General features: G+C 39.8%; 1 protein-coding gene across 1 annotated transcript in view; it reads right to left on the reverse strand.

The window, feature by feature from the left end:
* The window catches only part of LOC134349308 (transcriptional activator protein Pur-alpha-like), a 111,820-nt gene that overhangs the window by 10,031 nt on the left and 77,819 nt on the right, over positions 1 to 23,970 (reverse strand). The window contains exon 3 of the transcript XR_010018636.1: positions 2,176 to 2,540. The gene's annotated coding sequence lies outside the window, so the exon portion shown is untranslated. The remainder of the gene's footprint in view (positions 1 to 2,175; positions 2,541 to 23,970) is intronic.

Consider the following 23,970-nt stretch of genomic DNA (forward strand, 5'->3'; position numbering starts at 1 on the left):
TCCATAATCCCACGGTCCCAACCTCACTACTTTGCTCACTTTTAGCACTTTTTATTTATTTCTATTTCTTACTGTAACTGAAAGTAAGTTTTTATGCATTGCACTGTATTGCTGCCATAAAACAAATGTCACAACGTATGTCAGTGACAATAAACCTATTCTGTTTCTTTTACGCTTCCATGCAGCTATCTGAAATTCAGCCAACAACAGCAGCGTCACCTGTGAATTCATAGATAGTATTTGAGCTGTGCCTGGCCGCACAGTCACGTTCGTACAGAGCGTACAGCAGTGGGCTAGGCACGCATCTTTGAGACACTCGTGCTGATTGTCAGTGAAGATTGAAGCAATCTCAACGAAGGCATGCCAGCGGTTATATTTCACTAGAAATTGGAGGAGATTTAGAATGTCACCAAAGACTGGCAAATTTCTGCAGAGGCACAGTGGAGAGCATTCTGACTGGCTGCATCACAGCATGGTATGGAGCCTCCAATGCACAGGATCACAACAGGCTGCAGAGGGTTCCAACATAGGCACAGCCTTCCCTGCCACCGAGAACATCTCCCAAAGGCAGTGACTCAAGCATGTGGTATCCATCATTACATACCCTCATCATCCAGGACACGTCCTCTTCACAATACTACCACTTCGAAGGAGATACAGGAGGCTGCAGACTCACACTCTATATTTTAAGAATAACTTCCTCCCCTGCACCAACAGATTTCTGAAGGGTCCATGAACTCATGAACACTATCTAGTTATTCGTCTTTTTGAATTATTTATCTTTGTAACCAACAGTGATTTTTGTCTTGCCCTTTACTGCTGTACAACAAATTTCACAACATATTTCTGTGATAATAAACTTGATTTGGATTCTGATACTTCATGGTTGTCAAGGTGCTGAATGTCAATGCTGTAGAATAACACTAAATTAGATATTTACACAGCAATCAATTATGTCAGGGGTCAGATGCTTTTCTCAGCTCCATAATCACTACTAATCTAACCTTACATAATTCCACCCATTTCACCCACTGAGATTCCAGAACATCACTATGCGGTGCAACTAGCTTCCACTTCCATCTCACCAATTCAAATCCCCAAATCAATCTGAGGGGTTCTTTGGGAATTCATCCAGCCCAAACCTTCCTGAGAAAATTAATGAATTGCATGAGAAGATTGAACAGTCACCCATAGCTCTCTAAAAATTTTCAGATGAAGCCTAAGCTGTGGTTCAGTTCTCCTGCTAGCAAAAGTATTGATCATTTTCAGGCTGGAACAGGAATTAAATCCAATTTCATCATTATTTCTGACTTTCACCAATAAAATGTGCAGGCACTGCTAATGACAAAGAGACTTCTTGGACTAGGAATACGTTCAGTTTCAATTGCTGCCAGACAGCTAAAACAGATTCAGCCAGGATATCGTGATACTTAAACAAACCAATATTATCTGTATGAAATCTGTCTGCTCTCACTGACTTCTTCTAATGAACAAAACACTTGCTTTTAACTGCCAGCCATCACACTGATCTCAAGCCTCAGCATCCAAAAATAACCAATTTCTTACGCTAATCCAAGAGAATCAATGTCAAGCGAACTCCTGCATTAAATACGCAAACACTAGGAAATCTGCAGATGCTGGAATTTCAAGCAACACACATAAAAGTTGCTGGTGAATGCAGCAGGCCAGGCAGCATCTCTAGGAAGAGGTACAGTCGACGTTTCGGGCCGAGACTCTTCATCAGAACTAACTGAAAGAAGAGCTAGTAAGGCGTCTCGGCCCAAAACGTCGACTATACCTCTTCCTAGAGATGCTGCCTGGCCTGCTGCGTTCACCAGCAACTTTTATGTGTGTTTCCTGCATTAAATATCCTACTTTCAGAACTGCTTCTTGTTTATCACATACACATGCCTTACAAGCACGTAGGGTTTTCTCCACTCTACCCTATGTGCCAACTGAAGATTACTTTTGACTGGAATGTCAGCAGCAGTTGCAAAATATGATCAGACCCTTGGGATGAAAATAGGTATTCTCTCTTGTCTCAGTCCTTGGATAAAAAGGGACAGCTCTACTCTGTCATGAGCACATTTCTTTGAGGAATCAATATTACGCATAACTGCTAGAAGCGGAAGGTGTGCATGCCAACTATTTCATGAGGAATAATGTTCTACTTACAATGGTGACAAATAAGAAGTCCTGACATAATCAAGACATCACCATCTCCCTCAGAGACTCTGTAGAGGCTTTGTGTGATGTGATTTCTCTACATAAAGAAGGATACACTTGCCCAGAAGTTTTAGAATATAAATTCATCAGATTGATTTATGTATGCCCTATAAAGGCAAGACTGTCCACGTTTACAAAGTCTGTTAGAATATACAGTGATCAAATAGTACTGAGAATCAGATTCCTCAGTTCGGAGAATATGAGCTAGAGCACAATCTCTGGATAATGGGTCAACCAATTAGAATTGAGATGGAAGGAATTTTCTTTACTCAGAGGACTGTCAATCTGCTCTTCCACTGGCCCGACTCTTGATCCTGGAAGAAAAACATACCATTAACCTTGGCTTGCTGGAGCAATATTTTGGCTTAATAAGCATTGTTAGAGTCATAGAGAAGTAAAATACAGAAACAGGCCCATCAATCCATCTAGACTGTGCCGAACCATTTATACTGCCCACTCCCATTGAATTGTACTGGGACAACAGCCCTCCATATCCCTATTTTCCATGTACCACTTGAGCTGGCAGCTCATCCTACACTCTCACATCCCTTTTAGTGAAGAGTCCTCGATGTTTCCCTTAAACTTTTCACCTTTCACCCTTAACCCTTGACCTCTGGTTCTAGTCCCATCCACTTCGGTGGGGAAAAAACCCGCTATACCCCAGTGTTTTCTACTATGTGTTATACTGTATTTGACCAATTAGTATGGTTTCTCCTCCAGTGCTCTGTAATTCCCTGGCATCCTGGCAATATGCATTGTTTTCTCTGCAGGAGACATACAATAGGTTCATTGACTGCTGCAGTTGTAGAGATCTCGCAGTTACAGTCTGTCAGGATTTGTAGAATAGAAAGCATTACCAGGACTGCTTGAAGCAGTAAATCTATGAAGAAAATGTTAAGTGAATAAATGTGCTTCACACAATATGAAACAATTATTATTCCCCCAATTAGATTGGCTTTGGAGCAAGAAACAAAAGTGTCACAGAACATCCCCATGCTCATTATATGATTAGCTGTAAGTTTCTATATTTTGGGAGGCTGCTCTGCTCTGTGATTCAGCTGACTGTATTCTGGTAGGATCCATGCATTGGGGTTAGGTTTAGGTTTGACTGTAAGGTCAATGAAGTTATTACGTTCCACACTGATAAGGGCATCAGCACGAAACATTAATTTTGTTTCTTTCTCCACAAATTCAGCCAATCTACTCAGTATTTCCAGTATTTTATTTTTATCTACAAGTATATTTTTGCTCTTATCTTCTCATAGTGACCATGCATTACATCCAACGAAGAACTTTGAATGAATTTTGAACTGCAGTTATTATCCCGTTTGTATCATAGAGGCAAGTGCAGAATTACAGTTTCAAACATAGAACACACAACAGGTCATTTGGCTCATTATCTTATGCCAACCTTTCTATTTACTCCACATATAAACCTAACTCTTCCCTCCTACATAGCCATCCATTTTTCTATTAACCCTAAACCTATCTAGGAGTTTCTTAAATGCCTGTAATCTATCTAACATGGTAAGATCTGTCCATGTACCTATTTACAGTGAACAGCACAACTCTAAAATCTCATTCACTTGGATGAGATTGTTCCATTCTTTCTATAAACCTTTTTCAATAAAATAGTTTTTTCTGCATTTCTTAGTTTCCTTTTGATGTAATTTATGTGTTATGCTGAAACGTTGTACTATTAGAAAGGATGCCAGGATGCAATTGGTCTACTTTCCATAATTTTAAACATTTGTATCACTTTCGCTGAACCTTCCAGTTTTTAAAAAGACAAAAAAAAACCAAGATAGTTCATCTTTTTTCATCGAACACCTCTGCTTTCTGGGGAATCAACAATAAAGTCCCTCCTTCTGAACTTTTTTTGTAAGTACAAAGGTGAACGGTATTCACAGCGTTTCCAATGTCATCTCACGAAGAGTATATATAGTTTTAAAATACTCTTTGAACTCGTTTATTTTAATCCCTCGCTATTCATTCTAAAATACTGTATTTTTAACAACAGAGAATTATTTGCTGAAGATTCTCATAGCCAACATATTGATAAACAAATTGCATATTTCCTAAATAAAATTAAACTGGATTTACACCAAAGTTTATGAGAACTGTTCAAGGAAATCTTGAAGAGTTTCCAAGAAAGTTCTCTGAATTTAAATCAAACTCTTACTATGGTTTTCTGGCAAGAAATCAAAAAGGCAGTCCTATTGAAATAATGACAGATGTCAATTTCTGCTTTGTAAAAACTAGCAAGATTTTAATGTGTTAAAACTATTTAAGAATAAACAATATTTCACTAATTTAATTGCAGCAACTTCCACTTCAGTACAATGAGGTTTGTACTGCAGTGGTTAAAAACTAGATAAAGTTTTAATGTTGATGTCACCTCCAAAGCATGAGACTTGCTCTATTATCATGCCACTGTGTTATAAACTTGAACTCGTAAGCTTCTGACTCAGGAGATACTACCAATTAAACCCAGCTGCTCAAAATATTCATAACACAGAACAAATTCAAAGCAAATTAAAGATCTGGAAATGCACAGAAGTTTGTTCAATGCATGTGAAAGGGAAAGATGAGGAATTTCTTTGGGGTTAGGTCAAGTTTGAATCAATGAAAGAAAAAAACATGGACCCAGATCAGGGGTAAATGTCTGTTAATGTACCTGACTGAAAATAAAGTGTCAAGTAAATAATTATGCCATTGAGCTAAGTAGAAAACATTAAAAAATATATATAGTCAAATTGCCAAGACGGCAAAAAAGAACAGAATATTCCCAAAAGTTAAGAACATGTAGAATATAAAAAATAACCAAACTATAATATTTGAAATGAATCAAAATGCTGAAATTTGTTAGGTCTGCTCATGGGGGAAAAATAACTTAAAACAGGCAATTGCAATTGTTTTCATTCAGCATTAAGGAACTTTACTTGAAACCATAATCGCTGTTCCTAATCAATAAATAAGATACTGTATATATCAATTAAATCTCTCTCTCTCTGTTGAGGTTGTGTGTGCTCATTAGATCAATGTGGAGTAAATGAGAACAGACTCATCAAATTAGATCTGCATAACAATGCACTGGAAAACCCCAGGTTATGATGAACAAACTATATGGAAAGTCCTTCCGCTCGTCTACATGTCTGAAACTCACCAACAAATACCTGATAGAAAGTTTGGGATTTCAGTACATGCATGCACCTACAAGGGAATCCCATGCCCCATAACAATTATAGGTTGCTGTCTGCGGAAGGAAAAGTAGGTCCTAATAAACTAACACATTCTCTGGGACCTTAAGGCTCCATCATGCTCTGTTTGTCTGCTGCTATATACATTCCTCCAGATACACCTTTTGATTGTATAATTTGTTTCATCTTCTCTTTCCTTAATTTTGTACGATCAGTACATTATCAACTAATTATATGTGGCAATCTACACCATCACAGATCTCTCATTTATTTTCCTTCCTCCCCTTTCATTGATCCCAACTTAAAAACTGTTCCTTCATCTCACTGTTCAGTTCTGACAAAAGGTCACCAATTTGAAATGTTTTCACAATGTGAGTAACATCAAGCCAAATCACCTATTGGAGAACTGATAGGATCAGATGCAAAGCTGATTTTACACCTTGCCCAATTTTAATTTCTACTGAAGTCACTCAAGAATTATATTGGGCAACATGCAAAAAAAGTCAGCCCAACTGCACATGCAAATTTGGCCAAAATTATTTGAAATGTTTCCCTCTTCATAAATTTTGCCCAACCTCTTTGTTGTCTTCTTTTTCTTTACAATTTTCAGCTTTTATCATAGCTATATTTTGTAGATTACAAACTGATAATATTGCCACCTCTACTATGTTCCCCATTAATTGTGGCACCATCATGAACTCCCAATCAACAGGAATTCTGCAGATGCTGGAAATTCAAGCAACACACATCAAAGTTGCTGGTGAACGCAGCAGGCCAGGCAGCATCTGTAGGAAGAGGTGCAGTCGACGTTTCAGGCCGAGACCCTTCATCAGGCAACTTTGAGGAACTCCCAATGTTTGTCTTGTGCACATGTCCAAGTGGATGAATTCATCTCAGCTTCCTCCTGAGATCCCCGTCATCAGAGAAACCATTCTCTGGGTCCAAACAACATTCTAGATGCACTATTGAAACTTGTGCTCCAGGCACATCATCCACCCTACTGAGCTGTTCCTTTACAAATACAACACAGGCATCTACACGACAATGGAACAACTGCCTAAGTATACCTGTCCACAGAGATGAGGACAAATAAAACCTGGGTAACTGCTGCCCTCTCATTCTATTTTCAACCATTAAGAAAGCAATGGAAGGTACCCTTCTCCATGGATTGTCACCTTGTCGTGGTGGAGGAGCTTCTGTGGTCCTGAGATCCCGAGAGCAATGCCGTCTGGAGCTATGCTCCTGGTAGGGTCACCCATGGCGGTAAGGTCAAGGGTGAGGTCCCTGACAAAGAACAATCCAGCCAAGATCTCAATTGTGGAACAGGCAGATGAAGTTACTTCGAACTCAATGGCTGTGAAGGCGGATGAAGGCTGCAACAAATCCATCAGCTCCAATCGTCATTCAATTCATGCCACTGGAATCAGTTGGTTGATTTGTGCTTCTTGGAGTGCAACATCAAGTACATGTTAAACAAATACATGCACAGGCGTCTTCACTCTGTGGGCCACTTCTTCAGAACGAGGACCATCATCCTCGAACTCGAGGGATAGCCATGACGACGGAAGATACCATTGAAAGTGCTATGAAGGAGCATTTGATTGCCAATATCCAGTTCAAAGTTCCATTTGGGTTTCACCAGGACCTTTTGGCCTCAGTCTTCAGCATGACTTTAGATGAAGTGTGGATTGAAGAGCTGAACTCTAACAGTGGGTTGAGAGCGACTAGCCCTAGGTAGACTAACATTAAATTAGCACCTGACTGCACATGGCATCAAGGAGTTCTGGTAAACCTGGAGTCAACAGAAATCAAAGGAAAAATACTCCAATGATTGGAGTTATACTCTGCATAAAGGAAGATTATTGTGGTTGTTGGAAGTCCATTAATTCAGTCTCTCATATTGTTGTCCTGCATGCAAGCACTTCCACCTGTTTTGTCAATGATTGCCCTCTCTTTAAAACAATCAGAGACAGGATTGTTTGCCAATAATTGCACAATCATTTCTAATCACAATTCTTCAGAACATGAAGCAGACCTTAAAATACAGGAAGGCCTAGATTCCTTCAAAGGTACGTGCTCATACATGACAAATAACACTCAATGATTTCAGTGCCAAGCAATACTCAATCATATCCAATAAGAGAGAGTCGACTTACCTACCCTTACATTCAATGACATATAGTATCCTAGGGAATGCTGTATGACCAGAAATTCGGCTAAATTAGCCACATAACAACTGTCTGTATGAAAGCAGATCCAAGGTCAGGTCACAGAGAAACAGAATCATCTCCTGACATCCGAAACTGTGCCACTGTATTCAGTCGCTCTACGGTAGCATAACGATTAGCATGATGCTATTGCAGCTCGGAGGGTTCTGGAGTTCAATTCAGGTGCCATCTGTAAGGAGTTAGTACATTCTCCCTGTAACCACGTGGGTTTCCTCTGGGTGCTCTGGTTTCCTCCCACAGTCCAAAGACGTACTGATTAGTAAGTTAATTGGTTATTGTAAAGATACTTGTGATTAGGCTAGTATTAAGTTGGTGGGTTACTGGACAGTGTGGCTCGTTGGGCCGAAAGGGCCCGTTCAGTGCTGTATCTCGAAACAAATATAAAAAAATAAAGGCTTTGCAACTTTAGTACCAATGATCAATCATATCCACTAAGAGAGAGTCTATTCATCTACCCTTACACTCCATGACATTACCATACTTGGGAGATACCATATGACCAGAAACTCATTTAGACCAGCCACAAATACTGCTGATATGAAAGCAGATCTAAGGCCAGGTATCATGCAGAAATTGCTTCATCTCCTGACATCCTAAACCTTGTCCCTGTATACATACGGTGGAAGCACGTTGAGGTACTCTACACTTATCCCAATGAATGAAGCTCCAAGAAAACTCAATAAGGTTGATGCATCCAGGACAAAGCAGCCAATTTGATTGATACCTCAATGACCAGCCTAAACATTTCCCACTCTGCTACCTGTGCACTGAGTCTGTAGCTTATGCCATTTACAAAATGCACTGCTGTTACTCAGAGGCTTTTCCAAAACTACCACCTTTACCACTAAGAAAGACAAATGCCATTGCATTATTCTCAAGTTACCCTACAACTCCTGACTTGGGTACATATTAGCATTTCTCCATTATTGCTGGAGGCAAGTCCTGGAACTCCTTTCCCACTGTGGGAGTCCTTTCATCAGAAGGATTGCAGTTATGCATTGTCACTTTTCCAAGACCATTTGGGGATGGATAATAATACTGGTCTTACCAGCAACATGCACATCCTGAAAAACTGAAGATGTACATTAAAAAACTTGTCTTAAACTTGCTTCTGAAACCTTCATGGTATGATATAAGCTTTACTAGATGTTGCTACTACAAGTTATAATATGAAATCTGCTCTATACGGTACCCACAAATAATAAATCTCTGGGTATCTCCAAGTCTGTGGGCTCCTTTCAGCCACAATTTTCAAAGGTGGCTTTGTTTGCAATATTATTAGACTACTTCTCTAAGTCTTTGCAACCATTGGTGATGTACATCTCTGATAGTTCAAGCAATGTTGTCAGAAATGTTGAGGTTTATATTTATTAAATTTGAGATTTCCAATTAAAACTCTTTATTTCAGGCAATAGATCTGTAGTCTAAGTGCATTTTGGGTTTTTATCTGCTCAAAAGATTATCAGCATCAGAAAAAAGGAACATTAACATTTTCATCGACTTCTCTAACTTCTGCTAATGCCCCACCTCCCACTCGTACCTCATCTGTTATTTATTTTTATACACACATTCTTTCTCTCACTCTCCTTTTTCTCCCTCTGTCCCTCTGACTATACCCCTTGCCTATCCTCTGGGTTCTACCCCCCCCTTGTCTTTCTCCCTGGGCCTCCTGTCCCACGATCCTCTCGTATCCCTTTTGCCAATCACCTGCCCAGCTCTTGGCTTCATCCCTCCCCCTCCTGTCTTCTCCTATTATTTTGGATCTCCCCCTCCCCCTCCCACTTTCAAATCTCTTACTAACTCTTCCTTCAGTTAGTCCTGACGAAGGGTCTCATCCTGAAACGTTGACTGTACCTCTTCCTAGAGTTGCTGCCTGGCCTGCTGCGTTCACCAGCAACTTTTATGTGTGTTGTTACATTAACATTTTCAACAGCTTTCATCCTAATTCACAAAACTGTGATCATCGTTAGTTCCCAGGGGCAGCGGTGGCAAGCATACACCCTCTCTGAAGCATTGATTTCTTTCTTCTTTAAAGACGTGCCAATATTTTGCATCATATACCAACTCTTGGATTGTTTCTAATCTTCTGCTATCTTCCTACTTAACTCAGCTATCGTGCCTTGAGTTGGAACTCAATGTCTGTTCTTGACTTTTGATTAATTCAGATTTTGTCATTCAAACCAGAACCAAGTGAAAGGGGAAAGGAGCCATGGTTTTTATAGATAGCCAATCAATAATAAATGGAATGTCGTTATTTCCTGCTGAGGGCACAAACTTATGCCAAAATAATTTTTTTCTTTTCAATTAGTACGATTCCAAATTGTAAATATACTGATGTTCCTTCACTATCACCATATGAAAACCTTGAGAGCTTTCTACCTAACAGCAAAGAAGTCCTGAAAAGGACTAAAAATTCAATGAGGAGACATACCACAACCTTCTTGTGGCAATTAATAAGAGGCACTCAATGCTAATCTGACAATCAAGAACTATGTCTGACAAATAACCTTACCCTACCATAAGCCTTGGATGAACTGGAACATTCACAATGTGCTGAGGGTTAGATTCGTGGCATCAGGTCTGACAAACAAGGTATTTATAATTTAAATTTTTAATATTTACTATTGATAAGTAATCCAGGGAGCAGGAAACGCAGCTTCAAATATCGCTATGATGATTGTACGTTGTAGTATCAATTGTTTCGCGACAATAAAGTATAAAGTAAGTATGAGGTCCTGGTATGACTTCCAGAAAGCCATCTCACATGCAAAGTAGTAATTCTGGACCATAGAAGGATGCTTGACAGCAGTGGCAGGGCATGAAGTCTATTATCTCCTACAAAACAAAACCAAGCAGCAAATGTGACAACAATGTTTCGCTCCCAGATGAGCACAATGCTTTCTATGCTCACTTTGACTGGCAGAACTTGAAGGCACCTTCACAAACTCCCACAGTCTCCGATGACCATGTGATCTCAGTCTCTGAGGTCGATGTGAGAGCATCCATCAAGAGGATAACCCACAGAAGGCATCTGGCCCAGACGGTGTAACTGGTTGAGTACTGGAGACCTGTGCGAATCAACTCACTAGAGTGCTTACTGACACTTTTTATCCTCTTGCTTCAGCAGTCTGAGGTACCCACTAGGCTTTAATGCCCAAGAAGAACATGATAATCTGCCTCAATGATTATCATCCAGTAGCACTTACATTCACTGTGACAAAGTGCCTTCTGAGGCTGGTCATGAAACAAATCAACTCCTACCTGAGGAGGGACTTGGATCCACTCCAATTTGCCTAGCATCACAACAGGTCAACAGCAGGTGCTATTTCATTGGCTCTTCACGCAGCCGTAGAATATTTGGACAGTAAAGATGCATACCTCAGGATGCTCTTCATTGACTACAGCTCAGCTTTCAACATATCATCCCTTCAAAACCTATCAATAAGCTGCATGACCTAGGCCTTGATGCCTCCTTGTGCAACTAGATCCGCAAGTTCCTCACTTGCAGACTCCAGTTAGTTTGGATTGGCAATAACATCTCCTCCACAGTCATAAGCACAGGTGTACCATTGGGCTGTGTGCTTAGCCCCCCCCCCCCCCCGCTGTACCTGCTTTATAGTTATGACTATGAGGCTAAGTACAGCTCCAGTGCTGTATTTAACCACTGTTGCTGGCTGAATCAAAGGTGGTGACGAATCAGCATATCACAGGGAGATTAAAAATCTGTTGAATGGTGTCACAGCAACAATCTCTCACTCAATACCAACAGCAAAGCCAAAGGTCTGATTACTGACTACTGTTATGGACATTCACTTCTTGGTTGTTCGGTAAGCTTGCCTTTTAAACGTAGTTGCACTTTTAAGATGATTAACAATTGTAAGTAAACATCCAACTAATTGTTTGTTTAACTTATGGTCGTAAATGGAAGTCAGTCTTCAGTTCTTAAGAGGTAAATGAAATGCAGTAATCAGTTTTAAGTTAAAAAGTATTGTTGACAGAACAGCTTTGCAAACAAGCTCTGTTTTTAGGTGGACACTCTGTATAGAAGCAGATGCTAGCTCACTACTTTTGCTTTAATATTGCTCCAGGTGTAATATAAAACAATGGGTTGTTTAATTTGGCTTGTTTCAAACCAACAAGCTGACTGTTAAATTGTTTAGTTCAGGGAAGCTTGCAGAACAGATGGATAATATTTCAAGGAAGTTAGCTTCACAGCATTAACTGTGAACTAAACATTAAGCTGAGACTTATGTTTCTGAAAATGCCTTTAGTCTCTGTGTTAAAAGGATATCTGAGGAAATACTGTATGCTTATGAAGTCATCCAGATGGTAGGGAAAGGGTATAAAGGTAGAGGGCAGTTCAGGCTCATCAGGAATAGGGCAAGGAACATCAAGAAGAAACATTAAAGAAACATGGGCTGACGAGAGTTCTATTCAAAAGGTTCAAAGGAATATCTAAACAAGCCTGATGCATTTTGGAAACAAGTCCTATGGACTGATGAAGTTAAAATAGAACTTTTTGGCCTCAATGAGCAAAGGTACGTTTGGAGAAAAAAAGGTGCAGAATTTCATGAAAAGAACCCCTCCCCAACTGTTAAGTACGGGGGTGGATCGATCATGCTTTAGGCTTGTGTTGCAGCCAGTGGCACGGGGAACATTTCACTGGTAGAGGGAAGAATGAATTCGATTAAATACCAGAAAATTCTGGAAGCAAAGAACATACCATCTGTAAAAAAGACGAAGATGAAAAGAGGATGGCTTCTACAACAGGATAATGAACCTAAACACACCTCAAAATCCACAATGGACTACCTCAAGAGATGCAAGCTGAAGGTTTTGCGATGGCCCCTGACCTAAACATCATCGAGAATCAGTGGATAGACTTCAAAAGAGCAGTGCATGCAAGACGGCCCAAGAATCTCACAGAACTAGAAGCTTTTTGCAAGGAAGAATGGGCGAAAATCCCCCAAACAAGAATTGAAAGACTGTTAGCTGGCTACAAAAAGCATTTACAAGCTGTAATACTTGCCAAAGGGGGTGTTACTAAGTACTGCCATGCAGGGTGCCCAAACTTTTGCTTCGGGCCTTTTTCCTTTTTTGTTATTTTGAAACTGTAAAAGATGGAAATAAAAAAGTTTTCTTGCTTAAAATATTAAAGAAATGTGTCATCTTTAACTTCATGCCTTTTGGAAATCAGTTCATCTTTTTTACTCGCTTAGCTATTCACAGCAACAGAAATTTTGACCAGGTGTGCCCAAACTTCTGCATACCACTATAATTAAAAAAATAATAAATATCTGTTAAATAACTGGCTTAAGCCAAAATGGGATTTAATTTTTCTAAAGGTAGGCTTGGTAGATTTAACTTAAATAAAGGTAGTAAATCGATATAAATTAATGCTACTTACAACATGAAAATTTATTGACAATGTGGGATAGTAAAGTTACTAAAGACCACAAACCAAAGCAATATGAATAAAAATATAGCCTGGGACAATTTTATACAAGACTTTGAAAAAACATTTTCTCAGTAAGTGATGTGATCAGACTCAAATATAGGCCTAGCCTGTGAGAGTGTGCTTGCTCTTTGCTGCAAAAATACTCAATTCTGGGTTGAACTTGAGATAAGTATACATGGATTTCAACTGAAACGTGATGATTTCCATCCTTGCTCTCGATGCTTATAACCAAGAAAAAGCTTGCTCGTACATGTAAGAAGTTGAAAACTGCTGCAAAATGTTCATTGCTTTCCTATGAATGGCAGGATACTCTTCTTTCACAGAACTCCTGAACTTGTCCAGGGGCAGGTCAGTAAATCTCATCTTGAGTGAAAGACAAGAGTGCAGCTCACAAAGTTCTTCTTCTTCTCCTCTCAAAGTCAAATTTTCAGGCTGAGCAAAGATTCAGAGAAAGAGTCCCTCACCCAGTCATACACATGTTGAAAAGGAGGAAAAATACTGTTCAGTTTTGTACTTCAGTTCTTCCAGGTGGTGTTCAATAAGATTTGCGACTTCCTGATATCCTTCCTCACTGTCAAGCCCAATAGCAGTGGAAACATTTCAGATTTCCTTTCATAGCGTTATTTTTTTAAAGATTCAGTTCCTTTTCAATCCAAGAATCTTGTCACTTGAAGTCAAAACATTTTCTCCAGGGCCTTGCAGAGACTTTTTCAACCATTTCATATGATGAAAAGTGTCTGGTTAGTAGGCTAGTTTCTACACACAGAACGTTGGGAGAGGTAATTTGGGAGGGAGAGGCTGACGTCTCAGCCCAACTTGGGTGAGTCCATTCAATGCTCGGAAAATATACTACATGCTCCTCATCAGCCTGCCGTGCTCCCCTCAGCGCAATACAGCGCTCACCAATGATCAACGGCCTCCCCTATCTTGCGTCAAAAACTGAGAATAAACACGTCCCTACTGTGCATTGCCATACTGGGCTAACAGACCTCTAATGAAATTGATAACAGGGCTGCTTGGTCACTGCTCACCACAGTGGGTGCTAGCATCACGCCTCGCGTGAAGTTCAAATTCATGTTTTTTTTAAAAACACAATCTCTCGCGGAACCCCAGTTGAGAAACCATTGGCTAAACAATAATTTCATTTTTTAAGAATGCAAATACAATGCAAAAATAAATAAAAGGACGAACCCGCAACGTTGAGATGGACTGGTCTCACAAAATACATCTTCTTAGCAGAACCTTTGTCGGATCCTGACGACTACTGTGCGTAATTATTTTTACTTCATGTATTAACTAATATTTAAATCTTTTTACATTGGTAACATTATTGTAGCAAGAATTGTACAAGTTGGATAAATATGTAATTGTGGCTTGGTTTAGGAATCTGAAATAACCATTTCAATAAAACCATTTCCCAACATGCAGCAGTGTTTCCAGAAATTCTTACTGATCGTCAAAGAATTTACTCTAATTTACCGAAAAAGAATTTCATCACCACTCCCTATGAGAGACTTTACTCTATTAGGGAACAGAGATAAAGACACAGACCTCGGGTATACGGTTAACCCTTTAATTAAATGATCATGGGCAGCCATTGTCTTATGACTCCAACAATGTCAGGTTACAACTCAAATTTATACAGTAAATTTTGGGCAGTAGCCAACAGCTAAACATACTTAAGTCAGCGATTTCCAAAGCACTTGTTAGGTATCAGCAAGTTTACTAAAGTTCCTGTGCGATGCACAACATTAGATACACATGTCTACAGTTAGTTCCTCTATTTGCTACTTGCTACACAATCTCAGAAAGAGGTTAACAATACCTCATTGTTAGCATGATCTATGTCTGGGTATTGTTAGCTCACACAAGCAAGGCAGCGTCTGCCTTTTATCCTATCACCCTCATGACCCAGGTCTTGAGCAATATCTAGCAAGTCAAACATGGCAACAACATTTAATTCAAAATTAATCTTAACTTTATAAATTTCTTCAAACCCCATCTATGAATACGTTTTGTTCTAGGCACACACTAAGAAGGGGTAGACTTTATAAAGACTGAATTTTGCCACTTGGTTGTAAACAGGAATACAGAGCTTAACTGTCAAAAGACAGGATCTGACTTGCCACTGAAGGGACACACAAGTTTGGGGCAATTATTTACAGAAAATAAATCCAAGTGCAACCAGCCACACAATCCAAGGCTAAAAGAAAACATAGAACATAGAAAACTACAACACATTACAGGCTCTTCGGCCCACAATGTTGTGCCGTCCATGTAACCTTCTCTAGAAACTGCCTAGAAATTCCCTACTAACATAGTCCTCCATTTTTCTAAGCTCCATGTACCTATCTAAGAGTCTCTTAAAAGACTCTATTGTATACGCCTCGACCATCGCTGCAGTGTATTCCATGCACCCACTACTATACGAGTGAAAAATTTACCTCTGACATCCCCCTTGTACCTACTTCCAAGCACCTTAAAACTATGCTACCTTGTGTTAGCCATTTCAGCCGTGGGAAAAAGCCTCTGGCTATCCACGTGATCAATGTCTCTCATCATCTTATATACCTCTATCAGGTCACCTCTCAACCTCCATTGTTCCAAGCAATAAAGGCAAAGTTCACTCAACCTATTTTCATAAAGCACGCTTTCCAATCCAGCATCCTTGTACATCCTTGTAAATATCCTCAGCACTCTCTCTAGTGTCCACATCCTTCCTGTAGTGAGGTGACCAGAACTGAATATAGTACTCCAAGTGGGGTCTAACTAAGGTCTTATATAGCTGTAACATTACCTCACGGCTCTTGAACTCAATCCCACGGTTGATGAAAGCCATCACACCATATGCCTTCTTAACAACACTGTCAACCTGCACAGCAGCTTTGAGTGTCCTATGGACATGGACCCCTAGGTGTCCCCATTTCTCCAAGAGTTTTACCATTAATACTGTATTCTGCCTTCAAATTTGACCTACTGAAATGAACCACTTCACACTTACCTGGGTTGAATGCCATCTGTCACTTCTCAGCCCAGTTTGCATCCTATCGATGTCCCACTGTAACCTCTGACAACCCTCCAGACTATCCACAACACTCCAAACTTTTGTGTCATCAGCAAACTTACTAACCCACCCTTCTACTTCCTCATCCAGGTCATTTACAAAATCACAAAGAGGAGGGGTCCCAGAACAGATCCCTGCAGAACACCATTGGTCACCGTCCTCCATCAAGAATACGAACCATCTACAACCATCCTTTGCCTTCCCTGGTCAAGCCAATTCTGAATCCACAAAGCAAGGTCTCCTTGGATCCCATGCCTCATTACTTTCTGAATGAGCCTCGCAAGGGGAACCTTATCAAATGCCCTAATGGAATCCATATATACATCAACTGCTCTACCTTCATCAATGTGTTTTGTTACATCCTCAAAGAATTCAATCAGGTTTGCATGGCATGACCTGCCCTTAACAAAGCTATGCTGACTATCCCTAATCAGATTAAGTCTCTCCAAATGTTCATAAATTCTGCCTCTTAGGATCTTCTCCAACAACTTGCCCACCATGGAGGTAAAACTTACTGGTTTATAATTTCCTGGGTTATCTCTACTCCCTTTCTTGAATAAGGGAACAACGTCTGCAACCTTCCAATCCCTGGTACTTCTCCTGTCTCTATTGATGATGCAAAGATCATCACCAGAGGCTCAGCAATCTCCTCCCTTGCCTCCCACTGTAGCCTGGGGTATATCTCGTCTGGTCCTGTTGATTTATCTAACTTAATACCTTTTAAAAGCTCCAGCACATCCTCTTTCTTAATGTCTATACATTTAAGCGTTTCAGTCCGCTATATGTAATCCCCACAATCGCCAAGGTCCTTTTCACTGGTGAATACTGAAGCAAAGTATTCAATAAGTACCTCCGCTACCTTCTCCGGCTCCATGCACTTGTTTCCACTCCTGCTCCTGATTGGTCCTATTTTCACATGGCTCATCCTCTTGCTCTTCACATACCTGTAGAATGCTTTGGGGTTTTCCTTAATCCTGCTCACCAAGACCTTCTCATGGCCCTTTCTAGCTCTCCTAATTTCATCCTTGAGCTCTTTTCTGACACCCTTGTAATTTTCTAGAGCTCTAATGGTACCTAGTTTCTTGAACCTTTTATAAGCTTTTCTTTTCAACTAGATTTTCTACATCCTTTGTACACCCTGGTTCTTTTACCCTACCATTCTATCCCTGCCTCAATGGAACATACCTATGCAAAATACCATGCAAATGTTCCCTGAACATTTGCAACATTTCTCCCATGCATTTCTTTGAGAACATCTGCTCCCAATTTATGTTCTCAAGTTCCTGCCTAGTGGCATCATATTTCCCCCTACCCCAATTAAGCGTTTTCCCGAATAGTCTGCTCCTATCCCTCTCCAGTGCTATGACAGAGAGATAGAATTATGATCACTACCTCCAAAATGTTCTCCCACTGAGAGATCTGACACCTGACCAGGTTCATTCCCCAATACCAGATCAAGTACAGCCCCTCCTCTAGTTGGTTTATCTACATATTGTGTCAGGAAACTTTCCTGAACACACCTAAGAAACTCCACTTCATTTAAACTCCTTGCTCTAAGAAGATGCCAGTCAATATTAGGAAAGTTAAAATCACCGATCATATCAACCCTATGATTATTGCACCATTCCAGAATCTGCCTCCGCATCTGCTCCTTAATGTCTCTGTTACTATTGGGGGGGGGGGTCTATAAAAAACACCCAGCAGAGTTACTGCCCCCTTCCTGTTTCTGACTTCCACCCACATTTCCTGTGATTCAAAATAACTAGAAACATAACTAATGGCCACAAAGTACATTATTCAAAAAAATGCAACAACTGACTGAATCTACAGAAACAATCGCAATATATTTGAATCATACCTGACAACTCTGGGATCTTGAACATAAGGCGCAGCTTTATTCTGAATATCTCTCTCTCCAACCATGTGTTCCAGCTTTTGACTTGGATGTAATTTATTATCTGTTGTTATTGGGCTAAAGATCAATCTATTCCCTAATTAACGCAAGTGTAGAGAATTATTATCGCAAGGACTGCAGTGGCTCAGTGCCCAGCAACGCCTTCTCAGAGAACCTAGGGAAGGGCAACGAACATGATCATGGCAGTGACCTCCCCGTCCAGAGAACAACAAAAGAATTCTTCTGGAAGTTAATACAGAATCTTTAATATTTTCAACTGTACCTTCTAATAGTTAATGCAGCTTCCCTGAATCTGAAATGAGATGGTGCCATCTGTTGGTGAAAGTATCAACACACTAAATTAAATTAATGTCTTGGCTAATTTGCTGGGGAGATTTTATAGGCAAACTGAGGTTAAACAAGTTGGTCGATAGTTACTTTTAGTCTTATAGGTACCACTGAACCTTGTCATTTACCTGGGTGCCACGTGGAGTCCAGTGACAGTGCCACGTCTTGCTAGAGTGCTGTGATACTAAGCTGGAGGATCTGCATCTCTGATTCTGTGTCACATCAGTCCTGGTGTGGAATCAGAGACTCCACTCATGTGAATGAGATTCTAAGCCTGCAAAATAGGTGAAGTAAATTATCTTTTAAAGTGACTTTATTTTTGTTTTAATGATCTTTAACTCATTATCTGCTTCTAATTCATTCCTTTCTCTTTAGTGGAAATTTTAATTATTTACAGCAATATTAATAGGTTTTAAGTATCTTTGAACGTCAATGACATTCAAAAATAATTAAGTTCCTTGTTAGCTTTCACACAAAGCAAAGGTCCTTTCCCAGACTTGCCTTCCATCAAAGGCTGTTAGGGGTATTCCTGGCAACACACACAAAATGCTGGTGGAATTGAGCAGGTCAGACAGCATCTATGGAAAGAATTAACAGTTGATGTTTCGGGACGAGGCTCTTCATCAGGACTGGAAAGGGAGGCGGAAGATGCCAGAATAAGAGGGTGGGGGGAGGGGAAGGAGGACAAGCTGGAAGGTGCGTGTTCTAGAAGCAAGGTCTTGGCCATACACTGCTCGAAGCTCAATTCTGGGACTTTGCAGAAGTGTCCAGGAACTGAAGGTCCAGCAAATTCCACTTAAGCAAGCATGATATGTTCTTATAGGTTGGTGGAGAGGAGCATCGATGAGTCCAGACAACTGTACAATCGAGGCACGATGGTTAAATTGTTGAACCAGTAATAAAGAGAACAGGACAAACAATCCAGAGGTCAGAGTCCAAACAACAATTATGGAATTTAAATTCAAATTTATAACCCGGAACTTAAAAACAAAGTCAGAACCACCATCAAAATCCACAAGTTTCACTGATGTCCTTCTCTACACCACACAAACAAATACTCAATGTGAAATGGTTGTGCAAGGCACTCAGTTGATGCGTAACTAAGGGTGAGCTACAAAAGCTGGGCTTGCCAACAATGCCTAGATCTTTAGAAACTGGTGAGGATAGAAAGACCAGGTCCAGTATGATTGGACCCCAAATAACAGAGTAAGACTGCATGTACTATAATGAGATCATGACTAATATATCACCCAACCCAATTTGGTGTATTTGCTCTGGAAGCTTTAATTATTTTGGTTAATGAACATATATCACTCTAAACTTTTAAATTAATAACTTGGCACCAATTGCAATAGAACTGTTTCCTGTCTTCATTGCTGAGACTGATTTTTTAATACAGTATTAATACAGCCCAAGTCCTAAACACTAACCAGTTACAATAATTTGTACCTACCACATCATTTCCCCAAATATCCTGGAAACATCAAACAAACCACCCCTCAGTCCATGGAGTACAGGTAATGATATTGCCAAGTAGCATGGTGATAAAAAACAAACTGCTGGAGACACATACAGACCCTTTCAAGGGCAATATATCCTTCAAGGAATAGTGCCCAGAATTATACAGCATGATTTGAGTCCATTAATATTAGGAGGATGAGAATGAACACAGAACATAGAAATTTACAGCACATTATAAGCCCTTCGGCCCACAATGTTGTGCTGACCATGTAACCTACTCTAGAGACTGCCTAGAATTTCCCTAGCACCTAGCCCTCTATTTTTCTAAGCTCCATGTACCTATCTAAGAGGCTCTTAAAAGACACTATTGTATCTGCATGACTAAAAATTCCATTGGCCTTTTTAATAATTTTCAGTTCCTGCTGCATTTAGACCTCAAAATTTATTCAGATTTCCACTGTTGCAGTTTTTCACTATTTATAAAGTGTTATTTTCTGTGTCCAAATAGATGATTCTATATACACTGTGAGCTCTATTAGTGTGATTGTTTAATCTTCTATTTGTTTGCACTTGTATTCTTCAGTCTAGCTCCAAAATTTCACCCAATTTTCTATTCCATTATGGTAATCATTAATAAATCAAGAGAAAACATGAGATTCATCAAGCATGCAAATATACATGGCAAAAGCTTCTTTTTTGTTTTACTCACAGTCTCTTAAGAGGACCTTCTGGAACTACACCTGAAATAACATCCACTACTTGAACCTTCATGTGTCATGAAGCATACCTAATGTTTCACTGACCAACTAAAAACTTTCAGAACCAGACTAACAGATCTGTGAAACAGATGTGGATTTGCATCTGAATAGTTCTGCTGCACTCCAATATTTACTTCTTTTTCAATAACCCTAGTTAACTATCCACCATGGCTGACGGTGCTCTCAATCACTGCCGCGCTATTTCTCATACAGCCCCTCTCCTCCAGTGAGAATTATCCTTATCCTCCACCAGACCAATCAAGAGATCACCCTCCAACTTGGTGCCACCTCCAGACTGCATTTCACTGAATGGTCATTTCAGCATTCAGAAGGGCTGTTCTATTCACAGGACTGTAGTCCACACTTCCATTAACAATCATATCTACTTTCCTTCCAGCACGGTAGTCCAAAATTCCACTGACATCACCTCTACACTCCCTTACAGCCCTGCAGTTCATACTTCCATCAACATCATATCTACTCTCTTTCACATGCAACCATAGTAGATGCTATGCCTGTTCTATTATCCCTTCCTTTTGCCATCCAGAACCTAAGCATACCAATCAGATGCAGATTCACTCATACCTCAACCAATTTAATATATGACATTTGGTGCTTACAATGTGGTCTTCCTTATGGGGAAAACCAGACAGATTGATGAACTCCTTTCAAATTGCTGCCCATCCAAGCATTCAGCATTAAATTCAACAGCTTTCTGTTGAATCCTTCAACAGTTCTCATCAGCCATTCCATTTTTGTATCTTACATTTCCAACATTCAGCATTTTTTAAACGCAAACAACAGGAATTCTGCAGATGCTGGAAATTCAAGCAACATACATCAAAGTTGCTGGTGAATGCAGCAGGCCAAGCAGCCTCTTCCTATAGATGCTGCTTGGCCTGCTGTGTTCACCAGCAACTTTGATGTATGTTGATTCAGTATTTTTGCCTCCCTCGTTTTCTGGCATTTTAGATTTCATTCCCATTTATTTATATCTCCTCCATTTTCTTTTAGCCAGCTCCACCAATACATGTCATTCAATCACAGACTTTCCCTATTGTCTCACCACACTTCTTCTATTCTTCCGCAACTGTCAGCTTAATTCTAACTTCTCTCAGTTCTGATGAAAGATCACTGTCCTGAATAATTAACACTGTCCTCTCACTACAAATGCTGCATGAAGTGCTGGTATTTCCAGCATTTTGTGTTTTAAACTCAGATTTGTGTGAGTTTGCTTTTTATATCTTATGATACTCTGGTTTCCACCCCACATATTTCTCAGAGGAGTAACCTGGTCAATTTTCCAAATTAAAGAAATAATTCCCTAATCAAGGAGGTGTTGGATAGTAAAGTCTTCAGTACTTGAGCTGGGTCTTGCTTACAAGGTAATTGTGAAATTAATGTAACCCTTGCCTAACCAAGGCACAGTCTGTACTCTTTTCGTCAAACTGCCAAAAGCTGGGTTTGTACACAAAAGGCAATGGTGAATTGCATACGAATGTGGAAGCTCATAAGTGTTGAATTAGATCCCCCAATTCAATTTAAAAATTGTGGTGTTATTCAGCACAGAGCCAAAGTAAGAAGCACTTGCAGCCATTAATGAAGTACAGAAAAGAAGAACCAGAGTGGGACTGTGCCAAGTCTGTATTCAGAGTGATTTTCAGGGATTGGTTTGTATTGGTCTATATTGGACCATTCTGATCCAGAATTCCAAGTATAGGTCTGCTATTTATTCGGCCTCCCAGATTAAAGCTATCACTTTTACACAGAACAGGAACCTAAAATACAAAAGAGAATTGATTTGGGTCACATAGAAGTAATCCCTTTTACAATGCAGTTTCCAGCTAATAAGACTCAATGGATAATGGTAGGTGTTAGAATATTGATTCATTCTACTCTTTATTGGTTGTTAAATGGCTGTCTATAGCTAATGTTATTCTTAGTTATAAAGAAAACCTACATGTTTCATTACAAATGCGCAAAGAGTTGCATTAACTCGTGCAATCCATGCGTCCCCACCCCATCACTTCGATAGGGGCAGTCAAAGCCTTCTTGAAAATTCTCGACATATGTTAATGCAAAACCACAAGAAATATACTCATCAATAGTGAAATCAAATGTCATAGTCTAAACGAAATAATATGCGTACAATTCACGTGACAGCCACCATGCGTCAAGTTGAGTCGACACCTGCACCTCTAGTTTTCTCGCAAAAGTAACATATCAGCTCGAGATTCCACATATAGCAACACAAGCACATTTTGCTGGAGGCCAGGCAGCATCAATGGAAACGAATAAACAGTCGACGTTTGGGGCAGAGACCCTCCCTCAGGACGGCTGAAAACCACGAGTACAAAACTAATCAAAAGGAGCTACAACCGAAGAGCACTGCCCTCTCACTGTTGGTTGTCATAGATTGTACGCACATTATTTTTGCTATAGTGCCCTCCCATGAATGCATAAATTCTGTCACCGTTTATGATCAGTCTTCTAGGCTGCTAGGGTTTTTTTTCGTACCTTACTCTTGTATCGAGCTCAGCATGCTATTGGATGCGGAAGACACCGCTACGCTTTTGGATAGGCCAGGACTATTTAATAAACATGGCAATTTTCACTTGACAGGAGGGGCACTAAAACAAATAGATCATAACACATTGATTAATAAAATGAGAAAAAATAGTTAATACAAACTAGCTAACAACCTCTAAATGGTCAAATCTTGCAACGACTAGAAGGATAAAGCAATAGATCAAAAAATTCCAAAACGTATAAAATCAAGTTAACATTCAAAAGAGTAAGAAAGCATTTAGACAAAATAATATGATATACAGTATAGACTTTAAATGTGCGTTATATATTCCTGTGAAACTGTGATAATTACTACTACTAATAATAATAATAATAATAATTCTGCTCTACAAGAACATTTTGGTATTGGAAGTTAGCGAACGTTTTTAAATAGTAATTGCTGATGGGTTATCTTTTAAACCTGCTGACAGAGATTCTCGCTCGTCACATTAACAATAGCAGCTAAGAGAATAGCTCAGATATTTGATAAATAAACAGTTCGAACAGATGGGGTGCCATCAGTTTTGAATCACCCTCCGCATTTTCGTGTCCTATTGATTGATACGGCTGAGGGCCCTCAAAAGTTAAGCAACTGACAGGTAGTTCATGGTAACTGAACACGTACATCGTTTGTTATTGATTTCAATCAAAAGCTAAGTCTTTAGATTCCGATGGCAAGTAAGAAGAGTGATAGTAAAAAAAATCTTCAAGGGAAACGACACCTGAAGTTTCACAGAACGGACTGCGTTCAGTGTGTAGGTTCGC

The sequence above is a fragment of the Mobula hypostoma genome, chromosome 7 (assembly GCF_963921235.1).
Source record: "Mobula hypostoma chromosome 7, sMobHyp1.1, whole genome shotgun sequence".
Lineage (NCBI taxonomy): Eukaryota > Metazoa > Chordata > Chondrichthyes > Myliobatiformes > Myliobatidae > Mobula > Mobula hypostoma.